At 39.2% G+C, this 9171-nt stretch overlaps 1 pseudogene; it reads left to right on the top strand.

Moving 5' to 3' along the window:
- Positions 1–6888: 6888 nt before the first annotated feature.
- Positions 6889–9171, top strand: part of LOC107744809 (multidrug and toxin extrusion protein 1-like) — an 11032-nt pseudogene continuing 8749 nt past the window's right edge.

Genomic DNA, 9171 nt, shown 5'->3' with positions numbered 1-9171 from the left:
AGCCCGCCGTGTGTGACGCTGTGTGTTTCGTTGTGAAAGTGAAACTACTTTGTTTGGTCTTCCAAAAGAGGACGATATCTGCTTCGTTATGCCTAGAGCTGATCTGTGCTGGTCGCTGAGGGAATACATCAACTTTCACCCCTGCCGCCTCAGCTCACTCTATCCCAGCCTCAGCGCACGCTAAGCCGGGGCTTCCCCTCACGCTAGGCCGCTGTGTTTTTCGTTGCCACTGATGATTCAAACGCGAGTTTTGGGCAGTGTAGAGTAGCATTTGTTGTTTGTCATTTCTCCGATCACAAATGCAGACATGGTTTTATGTTTACGCGGCGCGATGCAACTCAAAGCGTAAAAAGACAGTATAAGTCATTATAATCCATAATTATGTCCCCACTGGATGCAACTAATGCCTTGTTTATAATGGGTTTTCATGTTTTTGAATTATGCTCCGGCCTGACAGGGCATCATCACAATATGGTAGGGGCATAACATTTCCGTCACACGCTTGAGGTATTCGGCCAATCACAACACACTGGATAGCTGGCCAATCACAGCACACCTTGCTTTTCAGATCGATGAGCTTTGTAAAAATTGACGCGTTTCAGAAAGGCGGGGCATAGAGGAGAAACAATAATATACAGTATGTGGAAAATAATGTGTTTTTTGAACCTTAAACCGCATAAACACATTTCATTACACCAAATACACAAAATAATGTTCTTTTTAGCAACATCATATGACCCCTTTAAGTGGCAGGTGAAGGTGACCTGGTGGTCATCTAAGGTCAGTTTCTTTCCTAGTACTCTATTTGTTCCTTCTCCGGGAAGCTGGTTTATTGGTGTTCAGTTGAGGTAACAGTAAAAGAAATTAAACAAAAAGTTGAAAAAAAAAAACTTTTTGAGTGTGCTTATTTCCTAATATGATTTGCAAACTTGCTGTCTAGTTACTTAATTCTTTCTCTCGCTCTATTCTTTTTGAGAGGGTGATTGCATAATTTCGTACCATCTGCCGAACAAGAAACTATTGAGGCTTCTTGCACAACAAATTGTTCAATAAAATTTTTTTATTATATGACTGGCTTGAAATCGCAGCATTTTTGAGTGCACATGGCATGCTTTTTTTATTTTTGCTGTAAGAATAGTGCTGAGTTTATTCTGTCTGTCATATCCTTGGGGGGTTCGGTGCCTTGCTCAAGGGCACCGCAGTCGTGGTATTGAAGGTGGGAGAGAGCTTTTCCTAGAGGTGTCCTGTCTGGGATTTCTGAATTGCCTAAAATGTACGAGTTCGACCTTTGTATTGTTTTCATACTTGCTGAAGATAATGACTGAAAAGTAGTTTAACCAATAGCGTGCAGGCGTTGTACATAATCAACAAATCGTCATGTTCAAGGAGGTGGGCTCTACAGAGAACGATCATAAACTGCGAGATATAAACTCCGAATTGCGAAAAAAGTGTGAGATAAAAAGTTGCAGTTACCTTATTCATTAATTCATTCATTTCGTGGTGGAAACGGGCGTCCATTGACTTGCAGAGAGCACGAAAACAAAGCCAAAGCCTGGACATTTTAGCCAATTTAGAAATCCCGTTAATAAGGACATATTGGGGAAAAGAGAACGTGTGGTCACCTCACTATTAGTAGAATTATATTTAATGATGTTTCATAGATGTGTTCAATTTAATTATGAATCAAACTTTGCACACAGCTTTTTCGACAAGATTAGCTGTGTGTTCTGACAAAAAAAGAGAGGACTCTTTAAAGTGTAAATAAGGTCATATTAAATTAAAGGGATAGTTCACCCAAAAATGAAAATTTGATGTTTATCTGCTTACCCCCAGGGCATTTTCCATCTCGCTGTCTTGGAAAAGTGCGTAAATGTCAAATTCACCATCTTTTTATACTACAAATATGTCAGAAAGTTTGTGCAGGATAAATTATGCTGTTATTTTCCTACCAGCTACTGGATGATTTAGAAAGCACAGAGAGGGTTAAAGGCCCTTCACATTTGGGTTATTTTCATTACAGACTGCCAAAGCTAAACGTAGAGAACAATACATTATACCTGACAGAAATAGCCAACAGTGGGCCGAGAGTGTTTTGAGAGCCCATTTCTGTTTATAGTGCAAAAAAAAAAAGGGAGCGTGAATAAACAAGCACCTGACCCCTAAGTCACATACGACGGCGAGATTTGACGCCTCCGTAGGTGGAAATTAAGCTGTATTGATTTGGACTACCAGCAAACTAAATAACAGTGCCAAAGAGTCAATATAATAGGCAGAATTTTAGCTCTATCATTTGCTGTCACCCTCCCTGTTCTCTAAAGCAATTTGTTTGAGATGATTGGTGATATCGGGATGTCTATGTGGAGAGAATACTGAGAGACTGTCATTGAAACGCTATTTAAGAATGGCACTACTAAATCTACACGGAATCGTCTTGTTAGCTGTCATCAACAGCCTGTTCAAACTTACTGTTGTTGGCAAAACATGACAACGCAATCTCCATCATGTCAGTCCAAATCATGCATTTCAGTTTTCATGTTTGCATAGCAATCCTACGGTTGCCATGGAGACCCCTGTTCCTCTCTGCGCTGCATCCTGGGTAATTAGTGGATGATCACACCTTGACGATTCACTAAATCTGGTGCGGGAAATTAAATCTGCGGAATTAAGCGTATGTAAATGTCGAATTACAAACAATTAGAGAAGTTAAAAGAACAAGCCCGGTTTAGCCTGCTGCTTTGACTCGGAGTAATTCTAGGAATGTACAGACTCCAAGTGCTGTTTTTGTTTTTCTATGGGAAAACTAATCCTGTGTGATTGATAGGCTTCAAATTGGGGGATTTTAGATCAAGATTTTTGCTGTCAATGATGCTCTCTGCCGGTAGGGAATAGTAAGATGGCGTCTCAAACACTTCCGGTGGCTTCACTGCCGAATGGCAGTTTAGAACACAATGAGCGATCCAGCAAAGAACGTATAACTATAGCCTACTCTTTGGATCCAGTGGTTGAGACACTCCCATTCATAGTTTTCACGTGACGTCCCACCCTTACAGGAATGGCCACATTAAACGTTTTAGAATGTCACACTGTTTTTAATATGAAATATTGCGGCGTGTATTTTATATGTATTGTATATGTAATGGCCAAAACTTGCATTTTGCTCACATATCTTTGTTTTATCCTTTTGAGATATTATCTAAATATTTGTGAATTGGAAACAAATGGAAAATTGACAGGCTTGTGCTGCAGTTCTATGGATGTTTTGCCCGCCATGTCTTAGAGTCAGTCACATGACTGAAAAATTCCATAGGAACGGAGGAATGCGGAAGTAACGCGTGTCATGGAGCAGCCATTGGTCCCAAACAACCAATAGTTGTTCTAGCCCATTCATTTCAGTGCTTCTCAAGGACACTCGCTGGTAAATTGAAGAAATTACTGCTAACCAGCAGTGGTATTTTATAAAGCGTTTGTCGTTAGATAATAGACAGTTAATACTATAATCGCAGTTAGATAACATGAGCAACACTTTAATAGCGACCATAACCAGATTCTAGTTGTCATATTTTTTATAGTTTTTAGTCTTTCTGCAATCTTTCTCTCTCCCTGTAGGAGGTAGAATGAGTTTCTGTGAAGCCTGCCCATAACTAGCTCCTTTTTAGGAATAAATAGCGCCTCTCTCCACCCTCAATACCATGACTGAGGTGAGACCCTTAAGCAAGGCACCGAACCCCCAACTGCTCCCCGGGCGCTGCAGCATTGGCTGCCACTGCTCTGGGTGTTTGTTCACGGTGTGTGTGTGTCTGTGTTTGTTCACTGCTCACTGCTGTGTGTGTACACTTAGATGGGTTAAATGCAGAGCACAAATTCCAAGTATGCGACGCCAAACGTCATGTCCTTTCCTTTTCCTCATAAAATAACACTAAGAGTAATTAGCCTTTTTAAATTTAACATTTTAAAAATTCTAAATTTACCAAAATCGAGTGTTTGATAATGTCTACACATATATTCAAATGCAAAACCTAAAAACAATAAGTAGGCTAATCTAGAGCTGTATGTATATTTATTAAACAGCCATACGGACATCTGGTTAAACCATGGCACATGAATATTATTTTTCCGGTCTCTAATTTGCCTCTGCATTGGACTTTAAAAACATTATCTCTATCTTAACCTTAAATACTACACTAATTGTAATAAAAATTATTAAATATATTAGAAAATATTATATTTTAAATGGCCATTCATGGATCATAATTATTGCACATATTACTTGGAACAAAAAATGTCCTCAAAATATTAAATTTTAATGAACTAAAATATAGTACATTTATTTAATTGATAAAAAAGGTGTTCGATCACATTTGACTGCCAAGGAGTATGAGAACATATTAATATTGTAATAAAATGCTAAGTTACTGTAAAGCGTAGGCTAGTCTGCGCAGTAATTAATGCACATTATGCGTCAATATTTACCAGAAATTGCTGGAAATTATAGTGAAACTGCGGTATATCCATTCAAACAGATTGACAGCGCGTGACCGCGTAGCGGCGAGATCAAAGCATGTCGCAACTTTGTTTCTCAACGGCTCTGCTTCTTCCTAATTCCTGAAGATCTATGAAGAAAGGCCCATGGTAAATCCACTGTCACTTTTCAGTTATCAGAAATGTTTTCATTTATCTCATGATTTCATATGAAGCTTTTAGTTGAACTCACTGGTATGACCTACTTTATTGTTAGAGAATTGTAAAAAAGAAAAAAAAAAACTGGAATACAAATGGATTTAACTACTTCATTTAGTTAGTATACTATGATTGACAACATGTGGTTTGATACCTTGCAGCAGCCATATTGTAAAATGCATTTTTCATGAAAATTGTCAGTGGTGTAATGGTGTTACTGTCACTGGTGTCACCGCCGGTGACCAAAACAATGGTACGTGGTCTTTAAATAAATGCACAAAAAAGATTTTTACAAAAATCATTAAGCTGTCATTTACGTGTATTCATAAAGTCAAAAGGTAATCTCATAATGTGGTCTAAGTTTAAATGTTATAAAAAAAGACATCTTGCCATACCAAAAGTGGAACTCTGTAAACTCAACCGCAGATGAGCGCGGACGGACGAGCTCGACACATGCGCAGTATCACCTACTTGACACGCTCTGTCTCAACATTCACCCCGCTTCTGCGCTGTTGTACGCAGACCGTCCACGCGGTCACAAAAATTGGGCTGCACGCGGAGAAAAATTATTGCTTAAGAGTGTTGAACTTTCTTCTCCTGCGTCTTATTCTTCGTGTAATCAAGAATGGCAGCACAGCTTTTTATTTAAAACTTTTTTATATATAAAAAAACAGCAAGCCCAGCCCAGACTTAAAAAGTAACGCAACGCATTACTTTCCATATAAAGTTACTAAGTAACGTAATTAGTTACTTTTTTAGGGAGTGGTGATTATCAATATATTTCTTTGTCAGGAAACATGCAGTCACCATGGGCCTTTGTTTAAAACATGCACTTTATAAAAGGACGTTATAAATGTACATTTCTAGAAGAACAACGTATATATCCTCTATATACATTATGAAGAACATAGGGAGTGTTCTAGTAGGCCTATAATTAAAGCTCTGTTGCCCCCTCTTGTGTGCATGGTCATGCTGTGAACTCGAATCATTGTCCTCAAATTCTAGTTCATGTGGAAGAGTAACAGTGGCGTAACAGGGATGAGAATCTGGAACGATTCCTGTTCCTTGTGATTCTATTAACGAATTGTTTAGCATTTTAGTACGGTATAAGGCCCGGCTCCACAGGCCCACCTAATCAGAAGCTTGGCCCACCCTGGCCCCACACCATAACAACCAATCACAAATTTTGTGCGATATTCAGTTGAGCTCCATATATTTTTCTTTTTTGTTTTCTTCCCAACCCCATCCTTTATTTAGTTAGTTAGTTAGTTAGTGACTGCCTTAGCCAGCTCATGAACTAGAACTTTATGTCAACTTTATCTGTACTTTAGTACCCTAACAAAACACAATATGTACAGATTTCTTGTCTCGAAGGACAAAAGAAAACACAATTACACACAATCAAAAATCAGGGCAAATCCTCACCAGCCCGTTCTGAAATCATTCCCAAACTGTTTTTGGAGGTAGGTAAAGATGCTTTTCGGCTGCTTTCTATCAGTCATGACTAGAGCCCTGCATGGGACTGTTTTCTTATTTCTGCTCCCGCTGAATTTCTGACCATTACTGTCCGCTCCCGCAACGTGTGTTCTGCTCCCGCCCACACCTGCAATTTTTGTGTCCACTCCCGCCCACACCCGCAAACATTCTAAAACTATATATAATTTTTGCGCATTAGGGAGTCGCTATCAATATGTGGGGTATTGAAATCCCCCTCTGTAAAAATCGCATTACGGGCCCCCTCTCCCTCGTTGGGCCCTTGTAATTGTCCTAAGTGTATGTATATATTGTGTCAATCAGTTTTATTTAATGAAAATCCTGGCTGTAATGGCACATGCTGAACATATTCCTCAAATTCCCATCTTGTAACCATTCTCAAGAAGTAAAGGTCTCTATTGTATTTAGGTCAGCTAGTTGCAGATTTCAACGCTTCCACTCATAGACGTATTGAGAGAGGCTTCACCTAATCAGTAAGCTTTTAAGATGGTGAAACTTTGCCACATTGACCTGTTACCAGCACAGCTACAGCAGCGGGACCGTCCCCTGCCGTGTCTCTGGCCTCACTGCAGATCAGGTCTAAGGAGATCATGGATGTTTCAAGTCCCAAGGACTGAAGCTTCATCAATGGAGCCTAGTTCCAAGCTTTTTTGCTGTGGATCCGTGACACGTTGCATCCCTCTGGTATATGGACAGGAGCTCTACCACATCTTACACATGACTGGACCCCTGGTATGAACTCGGCTTCTTTTTCTCACTTACATTCATGTATGCACATGAATATAAAATATTCATGTATTCATATAGGAAACTTCATATAGGAAAATATCAATTTCACCTCAAGTGGAAAAGAATGAATCTGCAAACCAGAACAGCAAAGAACTGTCACTATTTCCTCCATATTCTGTAGCTCATTGCTCTCATATTCTTCTCATCCACTGAGAATTCTCAGGTTGTCATTCCAGGTTGTGTGGCACGTTCTGAATTATCTCCTCCCATTTGTCATAACAAAGTTTTGTGGTCACCTGGGAAACAGTGTGCTGGCCGGTTATGGAATGGCTTCAGCTGTGAGTTTGTTTTGCTCTGCTTATTGTTTCTCTGGAGTGTTACATATTGTTTGCTTTGTGGTAAAACAGAAACACTTGTGTATGAAATGCAAATGTTGGCACAGTATTGTAAAAGTTCAGCCATCAGGGGTTTGACCGTATCTTAAGCCTTTGTTTTTGAAGCTTGTGTATTGAAGTACGGATGAGAAGTAGCTGATGCTTGTTATTCTGATTTATCAGACAATAAACATAACAACTGCAGCTACAGGTGGAGGTCTTGCACTAGCGGCTGACACCCTTATCTCTCAGGTATATAAATATGTATGGATATGCAGTGGGTCCAATAGGTTTAATTAAAAAATTAATTAATTAAAATATTTTTGTCTTCTTGTTCAGACTATCTAATTACATGTTAGGGTTAGGGTTATATATATATTCATATTTAAAATTTTATAAGATATTAAGATGTGTTTTTAGAGAAAATATATTTAATTTTATTTGTCTTGCCCTATTAGCATTGTGCTTTTCCTTGTTTTAAAGGAATCATTTACCCAAAAATTAGCATTTGCTGAACATTTACTTACCTTCAGGCCATCCAAGATATAGATGAGTTTGTTTCTTGGGATAGATTTGGAGAAATCTAGCATTACATCACTTGTTCACGAATGGATTCTCTGCAGTGAATGGGTGCCGTCAGAATGACGGTGAGTCCAAACTGCTGATAAAAACATGACAATAATCCACAAGAAATCCACATGACTCCAGTCAATAAATTAATGTCTTGTGAAGCAAAAAGCTGTGTGTTTGTAAAAAACAAATCTATCATTAAAGCGTTTTAATTTTAAACCTTCACTTCTGGCCAAAATACCAGTCCATAATTCAAAATAATGCTGGATTACAAACACACAGCTTTCACTTCACAAGATATTATTTGATGGACTGGAATCATGTGTATTACTTCTGGATTATTGTGATGTTTTTGAGACATTGTGATGTTGTGAAAAATTAAATGGCGCCGACGGTGATGGCTGCCTCCGTGGCATGCTCCGCAGTTGTTTTTATGTTTTTGTTAGTTTGTCCTGTCTTTAGTTATATCCCTGCAATCAGTTTCACCAGAGACGAATTGCTGGACATTCGGCAGTACACACCACCCGATATTTCACCGGTTTTCGATTATTCTGATGTTTTGCTGGACATTGTAGTCGGGGGAGCTGCGGCGCTGATCACTCGCTTCAGGACGCGCAGACGGGGGAAGCGAGCCGGCGCGCTCATGAAGCTCAGGCAGCGCAGATTCAGGAAGCCGTTGCCTAGCATCCATCTGGTGAACCTCCGCTCTCTACCCAGCAAAACAAAACGGACGAAAGCTTGTAACATTCCAAAGAGAAAGGAAAACTTGAAATCGCATCATATGACCCCTTTAAGGTTTATGCTAAAAACAAGAAAAATATATTTTTTTTTCAGTGAGAAAATAAACTTCAAGATATATTCTCTAAAAACACAATTATCTTGCTTCTCAAGAAAATGTATCTTGTTTTTAAGATGTTTATATATTTTGCTGGATAACAAAAAAATATTAATTTAACTATTATATGGTTTGGTGGCTAAAGGTCAGGGCTGACCATCAGAAGGTTGCAGCTTCAAACTCTGCAAGTGAGTGAGTCACGAGCTAACAGACTAACTCTAGGTTGACCAACAGTGTGTGCTGAATGGCTACTTGTTTAATGTTTAGAACAGGGGTCTCCAAATTCAGTCCTGGAGGGCCGGTGTCCCTCAGAGTTTAGCTCCAACTTGCCTCAACACACCTGCCTGGAAGTCTATAGTATCGACGCTACAGAGCACTGAGCACCAGAACGACCAGACACAGGAAAAATTTCTTCCCTCAGGCAATCCATCTCATGAGCACTTAACAATAACTGTGGAACACACACTATTTATTCACTCATACACTTATTTA

The sequence above is a fragment of the Sinocyclocheilus rhinocerous genome, unplaced genomic scaffold, assembly GCF_001515625.1.
Source record: "Sinocyclocheilus rhinocerous isolate Xijiao unplaced genomic scaffold, SAMN03320098_v1.1 scaffold738, whole genome shotgun sequence".
Lineage (NCBI taxonomy): Eukaryota > Metazoa > Chordata > Actinopteri > Cypriniformes > Cyprinidae > Sinocyclocheilus > Sinocyclocheilus rhinocerous.
This window is presented reverse-complemented; position numbering and strand designations above follow the sequence as displayed.